This window comes from Oncorhynchus nerka, linkage group LG22, assembly GCF_034236695.1.
Source record: "Oncorhynchus nerka isolate Pitt River linkage group LG22, Oner_Uvic_2.0, whole genome shotgun sequence".
Lineage (NCBI taxonomy): Eukaryota > Metazoa > Chordata > Actinopteri > Salmoniformes > Salmonidae > Oncorhynchus > Oncorhynchus nerka.
The window spans coordinates 39,112,491-39,127,444 of record NC_088417.1 but is presented as its reverse complement, the minus strand read 5'-3'; positions in this window follow the sequence as shown (position 1 = coordinate 39,127,444).

Below are 14,954 nucleotides of genomic sequence, written 5' to 3'. Positions count from 1 at the left end.
CAACAGAGCCAAACGAACCTTCCTTGAGTGCAGAGATATTCAGGATTCTTATGGTCGGTCCACACTAGGAATGGATGTTCCGCCCCTTCTAGCCGGTGTCTTCCTCCAGGGCCATCTTGACCGCAATAAGTTCCTGGTTACCAATGCCATAGTTCCTCTCATCGATTTAGATGATGGGAAAGGAAAAGCGCAGGGATGCAGCATTTGGTCATGGGCGTCCGAGGCGTCGACCTCCACCACATACTGACGGGACGGGTCCTAATGGATTAAGATGGGGCTGGAGTGAACCGATGCTTGAGATCCACGTGAACGGAAACCTTGGGTGGTGAGTGCAAAGATGGGGGAAGCCAGGGTGCTGTAGCCCCGGATGAAGCAGCGGTAGAAATGAGCAAATCCCAGGAAACGTTGCAGCTGCACTCTGGATGTGGGTTGGGGCCACTCCAATACCACTCTCACCTTGTCCGGATCCATCTGAATGTTCTCGGCAGCGATGACGTATCCCAGAAAGGAGATAGTGGAGCGATGAAATTCACACTTCTCCACGTTGACAAACAACTGGTTCTCCTGGAAGCGCTGGAGGACTTGTCGGACGTGGAGAACATGCTCCTGAACCGAACGGGAAAAGACAAGGGTGTCGTCAAGGTAGACAAGCATGAACCGGTTCAACGTGTCATGGAGCACATAATTGACCAGAGACTGAAACACTGTTTAATAACATGCTTAGGGAATGTGATTTTGGGAAAGAGATCATCTTAATGGGAGATTTTCACATTAATTATGAAGACAAGTCTTGTAGGAAAACCCTCAAACGGATCACTAATACCTTTGACCTTTCACAGCTAGTTAAAGGGCCAACCAGGGTGACTTGTTGCTCTAAAACACAGATTGATTTGGTGTTCAGTAATAAACCAGAGAGAGTGACTAAATCATTCAATATGGTTACTGGGCTATCTGATCATAATCTGACACTTATAGCCTAAGAGCAGGTTTAACCTCTCTACTGTTAGAAAGCCGGATCAACTAAGAATACCTAAGAGTGAATTAAACTATTTTGAAAACGCAATTAAGGGAATTAACTGGAATGATCTCTTGTCCTATACAGACGTGGAAGCTGATAGTCAAGTTTTTCTATCCACAATCCAGACTACAGTAAATGGTTTTCTAAAGAAAATTAAATCCAAACCTGGCCAAAAGAGCACTCTTCCTTGGCTAAATGGAGAAATCTGGAAGTTGATGAAAGAACGAGATTATGCTCTAAAAATAGCCCTAAGATCCAAATTGGAGCATGACAGACGTAGGTTTACCATGTTTGACAAATGAGGTGATGAAAGAAATCAGACAGGCCAAGGCAAACTTTTTTATTAACATAATTGGTGAAGCAAAGGGAAATTATAAATTGATTTGGGAGTATCTAAAACAGTTAACAGGGAAAGACCCTAGTAACACTGCAAAAAGACTAGAAATCATGGTGAATAACAATCTAACACAGGATGCAGTCGAAATAGCAATAGCCTTCAATTCCTACTTTATTGACTCTGTCAGGGTACTGACACAGAACCCATCCACTGGTTTCTTGGGCTCAGTGCTAGTAAATGACGCTCAACCTGTCTTCATCATAAGGGAGGTTTCTGAGTCAACGGTGAACAGACTAAAGAACTCTAAAGCCAAAGATGTGTTTGGGCTGGACTCTACCTTTCTTAAAAACTACAAAGAGTCACTCATTGGCCCCATTACTAAGGTCACCAAGGGTATGGAAGTCGGCCATAATAACGGCCATCTTTAAATCGGGGTGACCCTGCTGATGTGAGTAACTACAGGCCCATCAGTATACTACCTGTGGTGTCAAAGGTTGTTGAAAAGTGTGTAGCAGAACAACTGATTGCTCAACTCAACAACTGCCCCTTCACATTACACTCCATGCAGTTTGGCTTCAGAGCGAAACACTCCACAGAAACGGACATCTGCTTTCTTCTGGAAGATGTGAAGTCCAAGATGGACAAAGGGGGCGTTGTTGGGGCTGTGTTTCTGGACCTAAGGAAGACTTTTGATACAGTTAACCATGAGATTCTCATCACAAAATTGTCCAAGTTCAACTTTTCCCCCGATGCCTTGAGATGGATGAAATCATACCTCAGTGTGTCAGAGTGAGCAATGAGCTGTCGCCCACTCTTAGCTATGATGTGGGCCTGCCCCAAGAGTCAATACTGGGGCCCCTCCTGTTCAGCCTGTACATTAATGATCTGCCTTATGTCTGTACTGGGTCTAAAGTACAAATGTATGCAGATGATACAGTGATATATGTGCATGCAAAGAGCAAACAACAAGCTGCACAAGAACTCACTACTGTAATGGTCCAGGTTACAAAGGGGCTCAGTGACTCGTGTTTGCATCTCAATGTGAAAAAAACTGTTTGCATGTTCTTCACAAAGAGGGCAACAGATGCTACTGAACCAGATGTTTATGTGTCAGGCGAGAAGCTCCAGGTGGTATCTGATTTAAAGTACCTTGGCATCATACTTGATTCCAACCTCTCTTTTAAAAAGCATATGAAAAAGGTCATTCAGATAACCAAATTCAACCTACCGGTAGCTAATTTCCGATTGAAACAAAATTGTTTGACTACAGAGGTAGAAAAACTGTACTTCAAATATATGATACTCCCCCACTTAACATACTGCTTGACTAGTTGGTCCCAAGCTTGCTGTACAACATTAAAACCTATTCAGTCTGTCTACTAACAGGCTCTCAGAGTGCTTGATAGGAAGCCCAATAGCCATCATCACTGTTACATCCTCAGAAAGCATGAGCTCCTGAGTTGGGAAAATCTTGTGCAATACACTGACGCATGTCTTGTATTCAAGATCCTAAATGGTTTGGCTCCCCCTCCACTCAGTATATTTGTGAAACAGAAAATCCAACATATGGCAACAGATCCACAAGGTCTGCCATGAGAGGTGACTGTATAGTTCCCTTAAGGAAAAGCACCTTTAGTAAATCCGCTTTCTCTGTGAGAGCTTCCCATGTCTGGAATACACTGCCATCAGACACAGATAACTGCACCACATATCACACTTTCACAAAATGTATGAATACATGGCTAAAGGTCAATCAGATTTGTGATCATAATCCCTAGCTGTGTATTGCCGCTTTCCATGTTGTCTGTTGTCTGTAGCTTGTGAGGTGTGGAAACACTTTGTTGCTTTAATGAATTTTGTCTTGCTGCTTTTTGTTCTATGTTGCTCTGTCTGTATGCTACGTCTTGCTTGTCCTATGTTGCTCTGTCTGTATGCTATGTCTTGCTTGTCCTATGTTGCTCTGCGTGTGCTCACTGCTCAATGATGGTCTATATTGTAATTGTTTTTAATAACCTGCCCAGGGACTGCGGTTGAAAATTAGCCAGCTGGCTAAAAAACTGGCACTTTTACTGAAACGTTGATTAATGTGCACTGTCCCTGTAAAAAATTTAATAAACTCAAACTCAAACTGCGGGAGCGTTGGTCAGTCCGAATAGCATAATCAGATACTCGTAGAGCTCACTAGTTGTGTTAAAGGCTGTCGTCCATTCGTCTCCCTCCCGTATCCGAACCAGATGGTAGGCATTCCGAAGGTCCAACTGGATACGCTCGAAAGCCAAGGCGAGGAGTGGCAGCGCGTAACTGTTCTTTACCGTGATGTCATTAAGGCCCCGGTAGTTGATACACACACGGGGCCGACAGGGGAAGAAGAAGGACGAATGAACCCTTCCCCCAGAGAATCCTCAATGTACCCTTCCATGGTCTTGGTCTCCGGACCAGACAGGGCGGTGTAGTGCCAGGGAGGAGGTCAATGGCGCAGTCATAGGGTCGATGTGGAGGACGAGATGTGTCGCGGGCCTTGTTGAAAACCTCCCGGAGATCCTGATACTCCGCGGGAACGGCGGAGAGATCCGAGGCTTTACCCAAGACCTTCTCTCCTCCTGTATGATGCAAAAATGAATTTCCTAACGGATACAATGAAGTCACCATCCTATGAGTCATCAGAACCAGTCATAATGAAGATTCTATAATTACAGGCTCTGTAATTAATGTGTCTCAAAAATAATTTGTCTGAGACAGAAATAGTTTGAAATTAGCTTCCGATGTAGTGTGTATAAAACATATTGCAGCTAATGAGGCAAACACAAATAGATAGGAAAGTTAATTAACTGCCATTTAATACCATTTAATTGATTTACTTTGAGGATCAATCACATTGAAGTAGTTATTACATTAGTATTTGAATAATGAACAACATTATGTTGTCACTATCAACATTCTGTAATTACAATGGTTGGTAGGCCTAGATACTAATACAAATGGATTAATTGACATGGCTAATCAATCTTTCACAGTGCACAGATGTAGTGTACACCAAGCTGCCTCACACTACAAACAAGAGAGAGGCTCTATGGGCCATTCTGGCTCGGACAAGGCTTACTTACTTTTACATGGCTAACCATAAACAATAAATAAATAATAATATAAGAATGGTCCCAGCTACCTAAGGCTGGGGCGGTAATCTTGTCCTATCAATTGTCACTATAATCCTCAACTTGTGCCTGCCAGCATGACCACATAGTGGCTGTTCAGTGGTGCACATTAACAAAGCTTTGCCTATTAGAAACAAATGCACTAAGCAGCAAGGATATTGAAGTGGGGACAAAACCCCTCATGCATTTCAAACTTTTTATGTTCAATTTGAACCTAACGGTTCATTTTTGTGGTTTTGTTAATTACCTAAGCAACCATTAACCATTGATTACCGTTCATGTTATCAATCACATTACCCTCTCGCCTGTTAGTATGTACTGTACGTACAAGTCACGTCGTGTTCAGCAACTCTGTATGATGTCTCCTTTACAAGTCTTAAACTTTCCTAGTTAATGTTGAATGTCTCAATTGCAACAGAATGCTTACTAATGCTTCCGTAATGTAGTGCACTGTTTGGAGGGTTCGGAGAGTGGAACGTCAGCCATCAATCCCCTTTAAAACAGGTGTGAGGGTAATGTGATTAATAACATTAATGGTTTCTCAATAGTTAACGATTACTTATGGTTATCAATGGTTAATGGTAACCTATGGTTCAGCAAATCTATCTAATCATGTTGACGTACCGAGTCACTGCTGCCTGAGCTCAGCTTCGGACCGTTGCCAGACAAATACTGATATGCAGATCTAAGGCAGAATTTTAACAAGCTCCTCGTCATATACGTATGGAAGGGAAAATGCATTCTGACCAGCGTTGCGTTATTTTGTCGTTCTCTTTCAATGCTGGTGTCAAATTAGCCCTCTGAGAAATGTCTATGGCTTAATTAGAATTTTTTATTTAACCAGGCAAGTCGGTTAAGAAAAAATTCTTATTTACAATGACAGCCTAACCCAGCCAAACCCTAACGACGCTGGGCCAATTGTGAGCCACCCTATGTGGCTCCCAATCACAGCCAGTTGTGATACAGCCTGGAATTGAACCGGGGTCTGTAGTGATGCCTCTAGCACTGAGATGCAGTGCCTTAGACCGCTACGCCAATTGGCAGCCCAAGGAGCTTAAGCACTCCGTGTGTTGACCATTTCATAATTAAGAGGCTGTTACAAGTGTTTTTTTCCCGATATTCAGCAAGGGAAATAGACTCACTACCAGTACATGTACTGTACATACAGTATGTGCAGTTCTGTAGGCCTTTCCTGCAGCCAATGTCCTCATGGGTGGAATGTTATTAATATTTTTCATACTTTCAAAATTGATCAAGATTTTAACTGTAAAAAAAATATGAAAATCTGGTGTTTCTATGTCAAACGGTTTTGTTATATTTCAGTCTTCTGTGATGTATATAAAGTGTCATATTGGGATGCAAACTACAAAATGTAATACATTTCAACTCTATATCTGACTTGGTAGAGGTGTCTTCTTTTTTTTAAGCCCATAACCATGTGTGTGAGGTGTATACTTTTGTTTCAAAGTAGATTTGTTTAAGACTACCAAGAAACACTCTGTGACCCTGATTTAGTCTACTGCATTAAAAAGTTAACCCCCCCACAGACACCAACCCACTAGTACCACTTGGGAGTATATATACTTTAGTCACAGTAATCTTTAGCCATAATGAAGATCATAGGCCTACTGGGGAACAGTGTGATTGCTAAAGTGGAATTACTAGGCAGAATAAAAAGAGCAAAGCATTCTGGTCCCTCTATCCCTGTCACATGCCTCCTACAGAAGGTGTATCAGCAGTGTGTGTGTGTGCATGGGTGTGTGCAGTGTGCAGAACTCTTATTTGTCTGGGCATAGATTAGCTTCATAGTGTAATGCTGGCATTTGAGGGACATTTTTTCAGGGGGTGCTCTACACGCTATGTGAACTCTTCCTTCATCGAATTGTCACAATTCAAAACAATGTAATTGGTCAATGAAACGTAACTACATTGACAGCAAGACATAATTGATTTATGAATCCTATAGGTCTTTTGTGGGGATTCTTTGTGGAAAATTGTTCTTCATAATGGTTGGCTATTTGTTAGTGTTACTACTTACAGGAAATAGCCCAATTATCTCCATTGTTACATGAAGTGGGTACAATACCTAAAGAAAGAGGCTTTCATGAAAATTTAACAACCTTAATCTCTATGCTCACACTAATTGTCTGGAGTCGTGCTGAGGCTGATGTTCATGTTACAGCCAACACATTTAGCTTATTTTTCACCCATCACGAGAGAGACCTCTCAGAAAATATAAATATACATTTGGAAAGTACTTAGACTCACTTTTTACACATTTTTACACTCACTTTTTACACATTTTGTTACGTCACAGACTTATTCTAAAATGTTCTTGTCGATCAACACACAATTACACATAATGACAAAGCAAAAACAGGCTTTCATTTTTGTGGGCAAATATATATTACATAAGTATTCAGACCCTTTGCTCAGTACTTTGTTGAAGCACCTTTGGCAGCGATTACAGCCTTGAGTATTCTTGGGTATGATTCTACAAGCTTGGCACACCTGTATTTGGGGAGTTTCTCCCAGTCTTCTCTGCAGATCCTCTCAAGCTCTGTCAGTTTGGATTTTTTCATGTTTGTTTTTTTCAGGTCTCTCCAGAGAGGTTTGATCAGGTTTCAGTACGGCTGTGCCACTCACGGACCACTCAAGGACATTCAGAGACTTGTCCCGAACCTGTGTTGTCTTGGCTGTGTGCTTAGGGTCGTTGTCCTGTTGGAAGTAGAACCTACACCCCAGTCTGATGTCCTGAGAGCTCTGGAGCAGGTTTTCATCAAGGATCTCTCAATATTTTGCTTTGTTCATCTTTGCCTCGATCCTGACTAGTCTCCCAGTCCCTGCCGCTGAAAAACATCCCCACAGCATGATGCTACCACCACCATGCTTCACCGTAGGGATGGTGCCAGGTTTCCTCCAGATGTGACGCTTGGCATTCAGGCTAAAGAGTTCAATCTTGGTTACATCATACCAGATAATCTTGTTTCTCATTAGGTGCCTTTGGGCAAGCTCCAAGCGGGCTGTCATGTGCCTTTTACTGAGGAGTGGCTTCCATCTGGCCCCTCTAACATAAAGGCAAGACAATTCCGTCGACCTAATGGCTTGGTTTTTGCTCTGGCATGCACTGTCATCTGTGGGACCTTATATAGACAGGTTTGTGCCTTGCCAAATCATGTCCAATCAGTTGTAGAAATATCTCAAGGATGATCAATGGAAACAGGATGCACCTGAGCTTAGTTTCGAGTCTCATTGTAAAGGGTCTGAATACTTATGTAAATAAGGTATTTCTGTTTTAATTTTTTCATAAATTTGTAAATTACCATTATGGGGTATCATGTGTAGATTGATGAGGAAAAAATTTAATTTATGAAACTACAAATATGAAAACAGGATCTCATGGGAAATAAATGTGACAACATGGGGATGTAAAATGTCAACACGTGATGCCATGAAACTACACATTTGAACACGTGAAAACATGATCTCATGTTAAATAAATATAACAATATCGGGATGCAAAACATGTTCACATGTGAAAATGCAATTCCCTGTGTGAGAGGTGGTGTTAACATGTGAACTCTACATTTATTACATGTGAATATGGTTTAACATATGGTTTCACATGTGAACAACTGACCTCACATGTCTCTTTTTACTTTTTACATGTGAACATTTTAGCTCAAAGTGAAAACAGCTATTTCACAAATGTCACGTTTTTTTGGTCAGAGAATTAAATGATATGGGGTTTTAAAGTAAGTGATACGCTTTTCAGCTAAAACAGTGTAAATAAATCTTGAATCAATGACAATATGATTACATGTATCACTTAGTACTGACTTTTCAATATGACCCCACCTGGGCTTTGAACTCACAACCTCTGAAATTGCTGTACGCTGATCTTTCTGCTTCGCCGCAAAGTCTGTTGCATTCATATACATTCGCAGCATTTATTGTCATGAATCTTGCCCTGGAGGCAGCTCTTCAGAGTGTTCACTTGCTGGCACAGCCACAAAGTCATAAAAGCTGATTTTAAACCTAAACCTAACCTTAACCCTAACCACACTTTTAACCCTTATATCTGTATATTGTTTAATGTTGGTGGGTGTTACGTTCCCCAGTTTATGTGTGTAGTTTGTGTATTTTTATGTGTTTATTTCAGGAAATGGCTTCCTGAAATCCCTCAAGCAGCTGATTGGTCGACTCCATGGCTAATTGGAGAGCTGACTCCGCCCCCTCGTCAAGATGCAGCTGTCGCCAATTACCCATTCAATCTGAAGCTATATAAAAGCCAGTGTTCTGTTCAGGAGGGAGATCTTTTTGGAGAGATTTTGCTGGATATCTTTTTTGTAGATTTTCTGGGAGGTCATTGCTAGAGAGATTTGCGAGAGATTTTCTGGGAGGTCATTGAAGAGATATTTTGATAGAGGTTGATTTTTGCTGAGATTTGGTATGTTTTGTGAGTTTGTTGCTCATATAGAGCTTATTTGATGTCCTTTGTTTCTTAGTTTGTTTGTGAAATTGTTTAATATTCTGTTTCATTTGTTCCCAGGGGGGAAGGGGAAGGCACATAGGGAGTGCTTATGAAAGAGGCCTGCGGGCATACATATACCCGTAGCATATTCGCTGTCTAGGCACACTAGGTAAGACCTGGGCGGACCACCCCCTGTATTTTGGTTAGGGCACCAGGTGGTGCTAAATTAGGTAAGCAGTGGGTAGGCAGGTAAGATAGGAGAGGGGGGGCTTTGAGATTTACTTTCTTTGCTTTGGTTCCGTCCAGCCCCTTTTCCCCATATTACCGTGTAAAGGAATAAAGTCCTTGTAAACGTTACCACATTCTGCTTGTTGTCATTTTTACTCGCACCTACAGTCCCTACCTTCTTCGCTTCACAGAGAGTTTAGTTGTAGCAGGGTGTTGCGTTCCCTCTTCATTGAGGCGTGCGTAACAGTGGGGCAAATTATTCAGTTTTAATATGTTACTCCTGAATCACTATGATGAATACAATAAAAAAAAAACTGTTTCCCATGTTTGTTCAATGAACCATAAACAATTCATGAACATGCACCTGTGGAATGGTCGTTAAAACACTAACAGCTTACAATTAAGGTCACAGTTACGAAAACTTAAGACACTAAATAGGCCTTTCTACTGACTCTGAAAAACACCAAAAGAAAGATGCCCTGGGTCCCTGCTCATCCGTGTGAATGTGCCTTAGGCATGCTGCAAGGAGGCAGATGTGGCTAGGTCAATAAATTGCAATGTCCATACTGTGAGATGCCTAAGACAGCGCTCCTGGTAGAAGGGACAGATCGTCCTCACAGTGACAGACCACGTGTAACAACACCTGCACAGGATCGGTTCATCCAAACATCACATCTGCAGGGCAGGTACAGGATGGCAACAACATTTACATTTTACACTTAAGTCATTTAGCAGACGCTCTTATCCAGAGTGACTTACAAATTGGTGCATTCACCTTATGACATCCAGTGGAGCAGCCACTTTACAATAGTGCATCTAAATCTTTTAAGGGGGGTGAGAAGGATTACTTTATCCTATCCTAGGTATTCCTTAAAGAGGTGGGGTTTCAGGTGTCTCCGGAAGGTGGTGATTGACTCCGCTGTCCTGGCGTTGTGAGGGAGTTTGTTCCACCATTGGGGGGCCAGAGCAGCGAACAGTTTTGACTGGGCTGAGCGGGAACTGTACTTCCTCAGTGGTAGGGAGGCGAGCAGGCCAGAGGTGGATGAACGCAGTGCCCTTGTTTGGGTGTAGGGCCTGATCAGAGCCTGGAGGTACTGAGGTGCCGTTCCCCTCACAGCTCCGTAGGCAAGCACCATGGTCTTGTAGCGGATGCGAGCTTCAACTGGAAGCCAGTGGAGAGGGCGGAGGAGCGGGGTGACGTGAGAGAACTTGGGAAGGTTGAACACCAGATGGGCTGCGGCGTTCTGGATGAGTTGTAGGGGTTTAATTGCACAGGCAGGGAGCCCAGCCAACAGCGAGTTGCAGTAATCCAGACGGGAGATGACAAGTGCCTGGATTAGGACCTGCGCCGCTTCCTGTGTGAGGCAGGGTCGTACTCTGCGGATGTTGTAGAGCATGAACCTACAGGAACGGGCCACCGCCTTGATGTTAGTTGAGAACGACAGGGTGTTGTCCAGGATCACGCCAAGGTTCTTAGCGCTCTGGGAGGAGGACACAGTGGAGTTGTCAACCGTGATGGCGAGATCATGGAACGGGCAGTCCTTCCCGGGAGGAAGAGCAGCTCCGTCTTGCCGAGGTTCAGCTTGAGGTGGTGATCCGTCATCCACACTGATATGTCTGCCAGACATGCAGAGATGTGATTCGCCACCTGGTCATCAGAAGGGGGAAAGGAGAAGATTAATTGTGTGTCGTCTGCATAGCAATGATAGGAGAGACCATGTGAGGTTATGACAGAGCCAAGTGACTTGGTGTATAGCGAGAATAGGAGAGGGCCTAGAACAGAGCCCTGGGGGACACCAGTGGTGAGAGCACGTGGTGAGGAGACGGATTCTCGCCACGCCACCTGGTAGGAGCGACCTGTCAGGTAGGACGCAATCAAGCGTGGGCCGCGCCGGAGATGCCCAACTCGGAGAGGGTGGAGAGGAGGATCTGATGGTTCACAGTATCGAAGGCAGCCGATAGGTCTAGAAGGATGAGAGCAGAGGAGAGAGAGTTAGCTTTAGCAGTGCGGAGCGCCTCCGTGATACAGAGAAGAGCAGTCTCAGTTGAATGACTAGTCTTGAAACCTGACTGATTTGGATCAAGAAGGTCATTCTGAGAGAGATAGCGGGAGAGCTGGCCAAGGACGGCACGTTCAAGGGTTTTGGAGAGAAAAGAAAGAAGGGATACTGGTCTGTAGTTGTTGACATCGGAGGGATCGAGTGTAGGTTTTTTCAGAAGGGGTGCAACTCTCGCTCTCTTGAAGACGGAAGGGACGTAGCCAGCGGTCAGGGATGAGTTGATGAGCGAGGTGAGGTAAGGGAGAAGGTCTCCGGAAATGGTCTGGAGAAGAGAGGAGGGGATAGGGTCAAGCGGGCAGGTTGTTGGGCGGCCGGCCGTCACAAGACGCGAGATTTCATCTGGAGAGAGAGGGGAGAAAGAGGTCAGAGCACAGGGCAGTGTGAGGGCAGTGTGAGCAGAACCAGCGGTGTCGTTTGACTTAGCAAACGAGGATCGGATGTCGTCGACCTTCTTTTCAAAATGGTTGACAAAGTCATCTGCAGAGAGGGAGGGGGGGAGGATTCAGGAGGGAGGAGAAGGTGGCAAAGAGCTTCCTAGGGTTAGAGGCAGATGCTTGGAATTTAGAGTGGTAGAAAGTGGCTTTAGCAGCAGCGACAGAAGAGGAAAATGTAGAGAGGAGGGAGTGAAAGGATGCCAGGTCCGCAGGGAGGCAAGTTTTCCTCCATTTCCGCTCGGCTGCCCGGAGCCCTGTTCTGTGAGCTCGCAATGAGTCGTCGAGCCACGGAGCGGGAGGGGAGGACCGAGCCGGCCTGGAGGATAGGGGACATAGAGAGTCAAAGGATGCAGAAAGGGAGGAGAGGAGGGTTGAGGAGGCAGAATCAGGAGATAGGTTGGAGAAGGTTTGAGCAGAGGGAAGAGATGATAGGATGGAAGAGGAGAGAGTAGCGGGGGAGAGAGAGCGAAGGTTGGGACGGCGCGATACCATCCGAGTAGGGGCAGTGTGGGAAGTGTTGGATGAGAGCGAGAGGGAAAAGGATACAAGGTAGTGGTCGGAGACTTGGAGGGGAGTTGCAATGAGGTTAGTGGAAGAACAGCATCTAGTAAAGATGAGGTCGAGCGTATTGCCTGCCTTGTGAGTAGGGGGGGAAGGTGAGAGGGAGAGGTCAAAAGAGGAGAGGAGTGGAAAGAAGGAGGCAGAGAGGAATGAGTCAAAGGTAGGTGTGGGGAGGTTAAAGTCGCCCAGAACTGTGAGAGGTGAGCCGTCCTCAGGAAAGGAGCTTATCAAGGCATCAAGCTCATTGATGAACTCTCCGAGGGAACCTGGAGGGCGATAAATGATAAGGATGTTAAGCTTGAAAGGGCTGGTAACTGTGACAGCATGGAATTCAAAGGAGGCGATAGACAGATGGGTAAGGGGAGAAAGAGAGAATGACCACTTGGGAGAGATGAGGATCCCGGTGCCACCACCCCGCTGACCAGAAGCTCTCGGGGTGTGCGAGAACACGTGGGCGGACGAAGAATGTGTCCCTGAACAACAACTGCCCGAGTTACACCAGGAACGCACAATCCCTCCATCAGTGCTCAGACTGTCCACAATAGGCTGAGAGAGGCTGGACTGAGTGCTTGTAGGCATGTTGTAAGGCAGGTCCTCACCAGACATCACTGGCAACAACGCTGCCAATGGGCACAAACCCACCGTCGCTGTACCAGACAGGACTGGCAAAAAGTGCTCTTCACTGACGAGTCGCGGTTTTATCTCACCAGGGGTGATGGTCGAATTTGCGTTTATCTTCGAAGGAATGAGCATTACACCGAAGCCTGTACTCTGGTGCGGGATCAATTTGGAGTTGGAGGGTCCGTCATGGTCTGGGGCGGTGTGTCACAGCATCATCGGACTGAGCTTGTTGTCATTGCAGGCAATCTGAACGCTGTGCGTTACAGGGAAGACATCCTCCTCCCTCATGTGCTACCCTTCCTGCAGGCTCATCCTGACATGACCCTCCAGCATGACAATGCCACCAGCCATACTGCTCGTTCTGTGTGTGATTTCCTGCAAGACAGGAACATCAGTGTTTTGCCATGGCCAGCGAAGATCCCGGATCTCAATCCCATTGAGCACGTCTGGGACTTGTTGGATCGGAGGGTGAGGGCTAGAGCCATTCCCCCCAGAAATGTCCCGGAACTTGCGGGTGCCTTGGTGGAAGAGTGGGGTAACATCTCACAACAAGAACTGGCAAATCTGGTAGTCCATGAGGAGATGCACTGCAGTACTAAATGCAGCTGGTGGCCACACCAGATACTGACTACTCCTTTTGATTTTGACCCCCCTCCCTCTTTGTTCAGGGACACATTTTTCCATTTTTGTTACGTGTCTGTGCAACTTGTTCAGTTTATGTCTCAGTTGTTGAATCTGGTTATGTTCATACAAATATTTCACATGTTAAGTTTGCTGAAAGTAAACACAGTTGACATTGCGATTACGGTTATTTTTTTGCTGAGTTCATATATATTTTTGCCTAAAGAGTAGCAATACAGGTGAAATCAGTCATTGACACAGACATGGTGGCGTAGAAGGAAGATTGGATTGCCGTGAACCAAGAGGTTGTAGATTTAAATCCCAGATGAGGACATGTTGATTAATACTTACTCTATGAACATACACAATGTAATCATGAATGTCAAATATGTCAGTTAAAAGCACTGTTTGTGTGTGTATCCTAATGACTCATTTTTGTTTGCAGGGCATCACCTGTGAAATCTCGTTAAAAATATTCACGTGTGAAAATTTCTATCCACATGTGAAACTTCATGTGAAATATCATCACGTGAATTGTCCCCCCCCCCCCACATGTGAAACCATGTGTTTTTTCCCGTTAGGGTTCCCTCCGTCAGCCTGAGAGAGAGAGAGTCACTAAGCTCCAGGTAACTCTGATACATTTAGAGTGGAACAGCTTTTGCACCTTGGCCACTCCATATTCACCCAGCTGTGAGCCGTGACACATCCGATCCTGGGTTTGCTACCAGCTGTGAGCACTCTCCACCATCCTGCTCCTGTATTTAGTTACCTCTCCTTGCTGTCAAGGGAGTTAAAGAAGGTAGCGTTGCAATCTCAGATGTCACATTGCAGCTGCTACTATCCTGCATTTGACACTGTCTGCGTGTGTCAATGCCACCATGTGAATACCCTCTTATGTAGCTTAAAGTGCAGCTTGTAGATGATCAATGGCTGCTATGTCACTGAATTAATGTCACAGAACCATGTAAATATGTAGAAAAGCCTACTCCCCAATATTGATCGCATGCCAACAACACTGGGCATTAGCACAATCATTTGTTTTCTCAACATCGAGACCTTGGCTCTAATCTCATTCCATTTACATGCGCGTATCGAATGCCCGTAGTGCTCGGAGAGTTCTTCAAAAAGTTTCCATAGTCACGATGAAGCTGGCACGGTATATCTCTGTGTGTGTGGTCGCAGTTACGTTCCATAGTAGCACACACACATTTAAACTGTGGAAACATATTGGTCAGTCACTGGATCAACCTGAAGCCTGTATTGGACTATGATTGACAGAAGACACAGTGTTACGGTGCGGGTGCAGAGTGCCTCTGTATACATGGGCCCCACGGAAAATTCTTGCTTCAGTTACAAACCATACAACGTCTCCATCCCAAACGCAACAGATGAGCGATTTCATTAAGGAGTTCATACAAGATAGACCACCTGAAATACTTTCAGGTCCA